Source organism: Lethenteron reissneri, chromosome 65 (genome assembly GCF_015708825.2).
Source record: "Lethenteron reissneri isolate LAM-NWPU_2019-01 chromosome 65, ASM1570882v1, whole genome shotgun sequence".
NCBI lineage: Eukaryota > Metazoa > Chordata > Hyperoartia > Petromyzontiformes > Petromyzontidae > Lethenteron > Lethenteron reissneri.
In genome coordinates, this window is record NC_083843.1 from 5,009,302 (window position 1) to 5,018,387 (window position 9,086).

Sequence of the window (9,086 nt, forward strand, 5' to 3'; positions counted from 1 at the left end):
CTCTCTCCCCACTCTCTCCCCACTCTCCCCCCACTCTCCCCACTCTCTCCCCCCACTCTCCCCACTCTCCCCTCACTCTCTCCCCCCACTCTCCCCACTCTCTCCCCCCACTCTCCCCACTCTCCCCTCACTCTCTCTCCCCACTCTCCCCTCACTCTCCCCTCACTCTCTCTCCCCACTCTCCCCTCACTCTCTCTCCCCATTCTCCCCTCACTCTCCCCTCACTCTCTCCCCCCACCCCCAACTCCCCCGTTCTCCCCGGGTCGTCCTGCTGGGAGTCGCGCGTCTCGGAACAGACTTGCACTATGATAGTGGTGGTAATAGTGGTGGTGGTGATAGTGGTGGTGGTGATGATAGTCGTGGTGGTGATAGTGGTGGTGGTGGTGTCATAGTAATCGTGATTCATGGGTCCCGTTACACCGAAAGCCCTCGCTTAACGCGGTGGCCGCTGTGGGTTTAGTCCGCAACAAAGACAAGACGAATATCCCCCGTGTAGCCTTAACAGACTGTAGGGGCAAGTGCTGTTAGCGAGCGCCTATAGAGGCCGGCACGGCACACGACGGGGTGGGTGGCCAGTACCACGCCCGACCGGCCTTGTCTCCCCAGTGGCGATTTTCACTACACACCGCACCTGGTACTCATTTGAGGCTGAGTCGACCTATGGGAGGCCCGGGACCGGTTCAGATGATCGTCACGCAGAGTTGGCCGTGAGCAGGAATCGAACCCGGGTCGCCAAGGTTCGTAGCGCAGTGTAGCGCTAACCACTGCTACACTACCGTTACTCCGCAACATATACACACGCACACACACAAGCCCAAGTGGTCACTAAATTGGCGGCGTTTTGTTGACGTGATAAACGTCGCTGTGTCGACTCGTGGCGATGGTGGCGGGTTTAATGACACATTTATATTTACGCAAAAAAATAATAATTATGGATAACATTGGTCGTGAAAGCCCTACAACTACGACTGCGTGTTAATACTGCGGTCGACGCATTCCTGAACGGTGTCGCGTGAAGCCAGGAATCGGCAACCTTTCGTAGAAGAAGAGACGAGAGACAAGGGACAGCCATGCGACTGTGGCCTTGCAACCCCGACGCGATTAGGCCCTGTAGGAAACCCTTACCGATACGTAGACACGTAGAGATACATAGAGCCCCACAGAGATACATACAGACGCATCGATATGCATACAGCTCCATAGAGACTCATCGAGATAGACACAAAGAGATACTTAGAGACCGATAGAGGTACATAGAGATTCATAGAGATACATAGACACAGAGAGATAGAGACCTATAGAGATAGAGTTTCATAGAGACTGACAGTGATACATAGGGTCCCACAGTGTAACACAGACACTCAGAGATATATAGCGACTCAGAGAGATGCAGAAATTCCTTGCCAACCGCGAGGGTTAGGTTCCTGAAAACGCATCGCGGTTGGCAAATCCGCGGTTGGAAGAGCAGCCTGTGGGAAATAGGGAGTCAGACTCGTTATCATAGTTGAACTAAACACCGAATAAAATACAGCACGTTCCATCACAACATAATAAAACATACATAAACTTTACATAAACTTTACATACCTTCATACCTGTCAACCCCTTATCAGTGCCAACCTTATTACAGACCAATTCAGACCGTATTGGTCACCCCCGTACCTTTCTTTATACAGGGTGCTTAAAAAAATGTTAACACTGATATGGGACTGTCGTTTTAAATGAAAAAGTTACGGATAATACACTGTAACATGATAACAAATGTAATGTCAATAGCTTCAAAACGTCAAAGAGTCTCCACTTGTTCGCCATTATTGTCAACGCATTGCCTGGACTCTTCTCCAGGTGGTCTCCAGAACCCCGGAGGCACATTTCTTGTGGTCTTGTTGCAAAATTCCCAGAAGTTTTAACATTTTCTTTTGAAGCACCCTGTACATCTCAACATTCATCCGACAAAGTCCCATCACGAGAAAAACACAAATAGACGAAAACAATTGTTGCCCGTATTGAAAATGGCTGTGTGCCGTGCAGACCTGAAAACTCAATTTCCCTGTACAAGAATACGGGGTAGTAAACCGTAGGGGTTGACAGCTATGCACCTGAACCACGCTTGTGCTCAATGTTGCGCTGTGCGGTGCTGTACAACAAAACGGACGGGCATCTGATCGACATCAGCAGCGCAGTTAACAGAACAAAATTAATCCGCGATAGAATTAATGATAAATTATGGTCATGTTTTAGGCAATTGATCGATTTTCAACGAAATGCTTGAACATTTTCAGTGATTCTTGTCACGTGAATTCTGGATCGAAACGACCATTTGTGGATCATACACGATTTGTCGAACGAAAATGCTCACATTTGGCCGCCCTTTGACGCTGATTGGCTTATTTCTACATTAACATAATTTATTCACTGATTAATTGTATGCTGTTACAGCGCCCCGCCCGCGAAATTTTGTAATGACGTCACAATGCAATGTGTGTCACGCAACGACGTCAGAATCACGGCACGCGGATGCAGACCCCCCCCCCACCCCTTCAGAGGGTTGCCGCTGCAGAGGGGGGGGGGGGGGTGGCGCAAGCGATGTTGAAATTCCTGCTTGTTACTATCCTCAGCTGGCTGAGACCAGGCCACTGTGAGTTTGAATGGGGTCCGAGGTGGACACCCACCACCGGAGTGAAATGGCAGGTGCATTTGTTTACCGAGATGCTCGTGGTCGGTAAACGGTTGTACAGAAGTCCATCGAATCTCGCGGTTGGTAAACAGGTACATAGAATTCAATTATATTTCGCGGTTCACAAGGGATTACTGTACACAGATACTATTAGAGGTTGTATAGTAAAACCACTGTGGCCTGCTCTCCTTCAATGGAGGAGGAACAGCAAAACATGGACTCGCTCTTTCTGCTGAAGCCCTCTGGTTGTGCCAGCAGCAGCAGGACCCCCGCATTGAGCATCAAGCTCCTGAACCCCATCGCTGCTGCCACCACCAAGAGTAGAACAGAATCACACTCGCGTGTGTGTGATACACAGAGAGGGGAGTGGTAGCGTAGCGGTTAGCACTACGCTGCGCTACGAAGCCGGTAACCCGAATTCGATTCCCTTTCACGGCGAACACCAGTGATGGAGATTATCTGAATCGGTCCTGGGCCTCCCGTAGGACAACTCACCCCACAAATGAGTATTTGGTTGCGGTGTGTAGTAACCATTGCCAATGGGGAGACAAAGGCGGCAGGGCATGGTGCTGGCCACCCACCCATGCCGGCCTTCATAGGTGCTCGCTAACAGCACTTGTCCCAATAGTCTGTTAAAGGCTAGATGACAGATGCGAGTTCAGTTGACAGCGAGTTTCTCCACTGATGGAGCGGCTGCGTGATGTGTTGTCGAACCTCCAATGTTATAATCACAGCCGTCATTATTTACTTTCATAATCACTGCATTTTAAGCAATGGGTGTCCTCCCTACAATCACGTCCACACTCCCCCAAGCATTACGATCGATATACCGTCCCCAACTCCTCAGCCATCGCCGTTCTGCCTCTTTTGCACTGTAAACGGTGGCTAGATTTTATCTCCCTCGCCTGGTATACAGGAGGTCGTGGGTTCTAATCCGACCATGACACCTGCCGTATATTTGAAGTTTTCATGTTTCTCTCCGTTCCCTCCGCATTTAGAAACGTGCGTTTAGATTATTTGGCTGCTATACATGTCCACGTGATAAGCCACTTCGGTGAGCTATCGTTTGTGGCCAGGTCACTTCTGAAAAATAGCTTTACAGCTCAGTGGGGCCTTACCTGGTAAAATAAAATAAGACATTACTCTTTGGTTCTTTCGGATCCTTGCAGTCACGAAAACTTCAAATCTAGAATGAAAAATAAGACATTGTTTAGTTTAATCGTAAACGAGCGGTCTGCTGGTGCCCAAATAGAAACCCGGTTTCCCACAACTCTCAGGTCTCTCAATGCTTTTGTGTGGAATTTAATCTGTCGCTCTCTCTCGTACAAGAGGCAAGGGAACTCTCACGTCTTCATTTTGTCTGCATAATGTGGCAGCTACTTTGTCTCGTGGACGCCATTTTGTCTGTGTGATGTGGCCGCCATGTTGTTCATCTCAAATGGCTGTGACCGTACACATGCCGCTGTACAACATCTGGGAAATTCAAATGCATTAAAGCTTGCTTTTTACAAAAAACTGACATTGCTTCTCAACGAGTCTCTCTAAACGTACATACATTTTCATTTTATTGAATAAAGTACGAGCCCATTGCAGTGCGCTGCGAGACTCGTTCGATCCGACGACATAATTAGCAACTGGACCATTTATTAGGAGTGGGCCAGCGGTCTCCTAGGCAAAGGAGACTGTAGTTCTCAATTACAATATGACAATTTGTTGTAACTGGAGGGAGCAGCGTCTCCATCAGGCAAATTACATTGCGATCTAGACTGTTCAACTCCTGCTTTAGCTGATAAATTTCTGTAAGTGGAGTGGACCGACTTGGCCCTGGCACCTGCAAGTGGAGTGGGTCAACTTGGACCCGTCAGCAACTTCTTGGAGTGTCACGGTGGCTTGGAGATGTCATCTCCCTCGCCTGGTGCATAGGTCGTGGGTTTGACCCCGACTCAGGCCATGCCTACTGCTGTCTGCTTGAAGTCTGCGTCTCTCTCCCCACGGTGGTCACTGCGTAGATTTTTCTCTGCGGTCCTCCGGTTTTTCCCCTCCACGTTTAGAATCGACATCGCGCGTATGTGGCTGCTGATATAATAAATCAGCCACTTCGTTGACCTGCTATTATTTGTGATGGCCAGGTCGTTTCTGAAAAAGCAACTACGTAACTCAGCGGGGCCTTACCTGTCAAAATAAATAAATTGCTTTGACATTTTAAAAGTTTATGGTTTCATAGTTTGTATGGACCACGCATGTTGAACTTCTTTGGTATCGTACGTAGCCAACCATTCTAATCGGGAGGTGCCAGGGAAGGAAAACTAATTACAAAAACAAGCAGTTCTAAAGAATGAGTTTGTCAATCTAGATCAGGGGTGGGGAACCTTTTTTCTGCCAAGGGCCATTTGGATATTTATAACATCACTCGCGGGCCATACAAAATTATCAACTTAAAAATTAGCCTGTTATATTTAGTCAAACATTTTATTAACTCATCCCTAATGTGATGGCTGGAACTGCTTCTTTTTTGTGGAGGCGTGCGATGTTAGCTGGTATTGACGATGTTGCTACTCGCAACTGCTTTTCCAGGTTTGCTCCTAGATTTATTGAATTTCGAGTCCCGCCTGCGGTTACCTTGGCAGAGCCAGAGACCAAATGATTTCGCGGGCCTCGGACCGGACGTTCCCCACCCCTGATCTAGATGATGATGATTTAAAAGTGCAGCACAGCGCCCATTGGCTTCCCAATATCGGAAGGGAAGAGCGTTGCGGACGGCCACAGAAGCAGCGCAGTCTGATGATGTGACCACAGTCTTTGTTTGACGGGAAGCCAGAATCCGCTGCTATGTTACATATGTAATAAAGGACTCGACCACTGTGTCTGTCTCCGTGTCCTTTATTCGGGTTCGTATACTTTTCCCACACGGCTCTCGCTCAGAGACTCCCCGCTTGGCAGCTCCACATCTGCCTTCGCTCCCGTAGCCTTCCGCGCTCCTGCAGCTCCGCTGCAGGTCCCTGGTGCAGCCCTCCGGCTGCTCTCACAGCAGCTCCACTGCTGCTCCCCGTTCCTCCGTGCTCGGTCACCGCTGGCTGGCGGTGCCGAGTCTTACCGTGTGTGGCGATCTCGCCACTCCCCAACCTCAGCCCTGCGTGGCCTCTGTGGCGATCTCGCCACTCTCCAACCTCAGCCTTGCGTGGCCTCTGTGGCGATCTCGCCACTCTCCAACCTCAGCCCTGCGTGGCCTCTGTGGCGATCTCGCCACTCTCGGTCTCCATCCCCAACTCTCTCTCCCACCCCGCTGGCTGGCGCCGTCATGAGCCCCTCAGCCACCAGGCTGAGGCACGGCGACCACCCAACGTGGTCTCCACTCTTCCCTCCCCCGACTGCCCCCGATGTCTTCCTGTCTCCCCGCTATAACTTCTCCCCCACGTGACCCTGACTCCTCCCTCTCGGATCGTCACATCCGACCTGCCCATTTACGCCCGCATTACACATATGTAGGGGTGGTTACGGGAAGGGAAGCGGACAAACACACAGGGGTGTCTACACCCACACGCAGGGGTGTCTACATCCACGTCCGCAACGGTTAACCCTGGGGGGCTATGGATGGCGCTGTGATCCCCCATAGTCCCACCCCTCAGAGGCGATTCGTATAAAAGGCGGGGAGCCGGAGGGCTCGAGGTCCAGTGTGTAAAACTTAACCAGTGAAGACTAAAGACCGGCAGATAGGCCCTGGAACTCCCCTGGCTCGCTGTCCTTCTCAGGACCAGGCAGGGCGTGCCAGTGGCGCGGCCCTAAGAGCTTCAGGACCGATGCTCTTGTAAGAGCCGGTCTGGTTGGCTGGGTGCCGGGATCCGTGCTTGACCAGGGCCGGATAAGATAGCCTCCCCTAGCACTCTTAGCGGAGGACTGGGAGTAGATCAGTCAGGGGATAGTGCTAGGGGTGTTTCCTATTGAGTACGGGTGAAGGGGCTGTTACCCCTTCAAGTATTGTGTTACCGCCCTTTGGTTAAATAAACAAGTGTGCCTCAACTATGTCGTCTCTGTCTCGCTGAGAACCCACTACACATAAATTAATTCAATATCAGAATATTTATTTAGACTGCAGCAGGAGGAATCCGATGAGCTATCAAGCTCTTTGTGACATGTCCAGTAAGGGCGCGGGGTCAGAAAGTTACAACACAACACACAGAAACTACGATAGGAGTGTAAAGTATAGGAAAGGTAAACGAATCACTTTTAAAAATATACACACAAATAAAACGACAACTATTCGTATTTGACTTTACCAAGGGTAAGGCCCGACTGAGCTGCGTAACTCTTTTCAGAAGTGACCACCTGGCTCGGGGACCGTCCATAAAAGACGTCACGCACCTATGGGGGGGGGGTCAGACAGGGGGGTGGGGTGAGAAATGTGACGTCACATCAAAATGCGCAATTTTAAATAAATATAGACAACACGTTCTACTTAATTAAATAGACTTTTTAATAAATGTTTTCTCCTACAACATCAGAGTGCAGCGCCACATTAAATACGCACTACAAGGACAATAGTTTAAAGCGATTTGAAGAATGTTAAAAAAATATGTGGGGGGGGGGGGCAGAGCTTTGTGACGTCATATTTGAAGGGGGGTCGGACTTTTTGTGATGCTGTGTGACGATGGGGGGGGGGCAAAAATCGTCCAAAATCGCGTGACGTCATTTATGGACGGCCCCCTATCAACGAAGTGGCTGATATCGCGTGGAAATTCATAGCAGCAGCAGAATGACTCTTGAACGCGTGGGTTGATGTCGATTCTAAATGCGTGGAGGGAAAAACTGGAGGACCACCCAGTTACCACCGCGGGCAGAGAGAGTAGTTAAAAAAGAATTACAAATATTACATAGAAAACATATGGGGGAACATAGACATGGAGTAGGGAGAGAGGGGGGAGAGAGAGGGGGGCGGGGGTAGAGAGGGAGGGAAGGGGTAAGGAGAGCAGAGCGTGAAATCTTTTGTGAAATCTTTCATTTAAAACGGGGGGTGGGGGGGTTACATAAAGCAAAGCATTAAAAAAAAAAACGAAATGATGAACGCAGCAAAGTGCCGACTACACCGAGCATCTTCTTGTTTCCTCTGATCGTAAAAAAAAGAGATAGGCGCACACACAAACTCCAAATATACAACAGACCTGGCCAACAAATGATAGCTTACAGAAGTGACTTATCACGTGGACATTTGAACCGTATGGCGAGACCCCAAGATCCCATAACTGCGTTGCGACATCATTTTATGTTTGTTGAAGTCGAACGATACGACAATCTAATCCTCTCGACGAGCTCTACACAATGTGCTAATCAAAGTTCCAAAGTTTTATCGGTAAAGTCACGTAGATAAAAAAATAAAAATAAATGAAAATAACTGATTTAATTGAGTTATTTTCATTTATTATTATTTTTACCTACGTGACTTTACCGAAAAAACCTAAGAGTATGAATCCTTGCAGTCACGAATGCTTCAAATCTAGAATTCCAAAGTTTCGTTTCTTCTGCGCATTCGCTGGGACGACATGACGACAGACTGATCCGCGCCAGGTGGGTCGCGGAGTTTTTTGTCTTTCTGGAAAGTTTGCTCGTTTATCCGAGAATGTTTCCGTTGCGCGTCGTCGCTTTAAGATGTTCTCTGTTCATGTTTTGTTTGTTGCGGTTGCACCCGACTCACGAGCCGCATGGCTCACAGGGCAATCTCCATCTCCATAGATATAAAAGGCAAAATTGTGATTATGTCTGTTCAAAATGTTTAGTGTACTTCCCGACATGCAACAAACTTGAAATTTTCCATGAGGGTACTTTGCAGACTGTACGCCATGCAAAAATTATAAAAATACACTTTTGTGTGTTTTTTTTTGGGGGGGGGAGCTCAATAATGCAAATATTTTTTGCACGGCAAGTGAGCTGTGACGTCACATCTGCCACGTGACCCGCGCACGTGGAAGCGTAACGCATTGTGGTTAGCGCTACGCTGCGCTACGAACCCGGCGACCCGAGTTCGATTCCCGCTCACGGCCACCACCGGTGACGATTATTTTAACCCCTAGGTCGACTCAGCCTCAAACCAGTAACTGGTGTGGTGTGTGAACATCGCCACTGGGGAGACAAAGGCGGCCGGGTGTGATGAATCCAAGTCCCGGGCGAAGCCGGGTAGTAAAGCTAGTCGTAGTGTATAGTGTGGTGTGGTGTAGTGTATAGTGTGGTGTATAGTGTAGTGTAGTAAAGGGTAGTAAAGCTAGTCGTAGTGTATAGTGTGGTGTAGTGTATAGTGTGGTGTGGTGTAGTGTATAGTGTGGTGTAGTGTATAGTGTGGTGTATAGTGTAGTGTAGTAAAGGGTAGTAAAGCTAGTCGTAGTGTATAGTGTGGTGTAGTGTATAGTGTGGTGTGGTGTAG